The sequence below is a fragment of the Echinops telfairi genome, unplaced genomic scaffold (genome assembly GCF_000313985.2).
Source record: "Echinops telfairi isolate 266 unplaced genomic scaffold, ASM31398v2 ScPeMD7_9;HRSCAF=40, whole genome shotgun sequence".
Taxonomy (NCBI): Eukaryota; Metazoa; Chordata; class Mammalia; order Afrosoricida; family Tenrecidae; genus Echinops; species Echinops telfairi.
In genome coordinates this window covers 17008326-17009776 of record NW_022103906.1, presented here as the reverse complement: position 1 = coordinate 17009776, position 1451 = coordinate 17008326, and positions in this window count along the sequence as shown.

The window sequence follows — 1451 nt, the reverse complement described above, 5'->3', positions numbered from 1 at the left end:
AGGTATGTTTTATGCTGGGTATTTATTCTCCTAAAACCAAAGCAGACTCACTGCAATTGAGTAGATTCCAACTTACAGCAATGCTATAGGGCAGAGGAGAACACCCCCCTTTGAGTCTCCGAGGCTGCAAATCTTTACAGCAGTAGAAAGCCTCCACTTTCTTGCACGCTGAGAGAAATAAATTACTTCCTCAGTGAATGACCAGATACTGATATTGGATCTTAGGAGTGATTTGTAGTCAAAGTCCAAGGTTTTCAAATGAATAAATCAGGGAGAAAAGATAAAGCCTCCTTACAAAAGCATTCCAAGGCATGTTGATTGACACCCTCTCCTCCCTCAGTCTTCCAATTAGCAGAGCGTGGAACAGAAAAAGCAGCTTGACAGTGGAGGAACCTGGCAAACACTAGGCTGGCCAGGCAATCAGGATTATCACCACCAGTGAGGTCCCATAGATTCACGCACCCCAGCTATGTCCAGGGCGGCCCTTCCCCTCTGTGAGAATGAAAACATCAGACCAAGTCTAATTCAGAGTCATTCTACACAATACCTGACCCACACTCCTGAAAATGATCAGTGTCATGGAAAACAAAGAGAGACCGAGGAAGTGTCCCAGGTCAGAGGAGTCTCAGGAGGCACAACGACCAGGTGTACTGTGATCCCTGGGTGAGATCCAGAAACAGAAGGAGGGCGTTAGCTGACAGTGAAATCCAAGTAAGATCTGCAGTTCATAGTCACGTGGCAACGTCAGTCTAGTTTGACAAATGTTCCACAGCACTGTCAGGTGTTGCAATAGGGGAAACAGCCCGGATGAGGGGGCATGAGAATACTCTTCAACTTTTCTATAAATCTAAATTTATTCCAAAATAGTAAACTTTATTTGTAGAAAGTAACACACATATATGCAACAGTACAGCAACATTCATGCTTTTAAAAAAAGGGTATGTGCACACATATACACCCCCTAACTGGTGAAGCAGTGGGTGACATGTTGGGCTGCTGACCAGGTCGGAATCTGAAACCAGCAGCCACTCTGCCAGGAGAGAGGCGAGGCGCTCGACTCCTGCGGAGTCGGTCTGAGAACCCCAGGGCAGTGCTGCCCTGTCCCCACATTCGCCATGAGTCGTTACCGACGTGATGGCAGTGAGTTCGGTTTGGGGAGTTTTTTGCAACATCATACCAGGATTTTTCTCATTTATCTTTACTCATGTGTATTTTATATAATTGAGCTGTAGACTGTATATAGCTATGGGTGTTGCTTTTTAAAACATAAAGGAAACATTAAATCTTTTTTCCATTACTATTAAAAAGGTTTTTAAAAATACATTTTAAATCCACCCCAAAAGACTCTGAGGACCAGGAGCATCACCTGTGCTCTGGGAGGCAGGAGCATCACAGGAGTCAGAGCCAAAGGGATCACAACACAGTCTCCAATGGGGCGGAGAGAGCTGAGC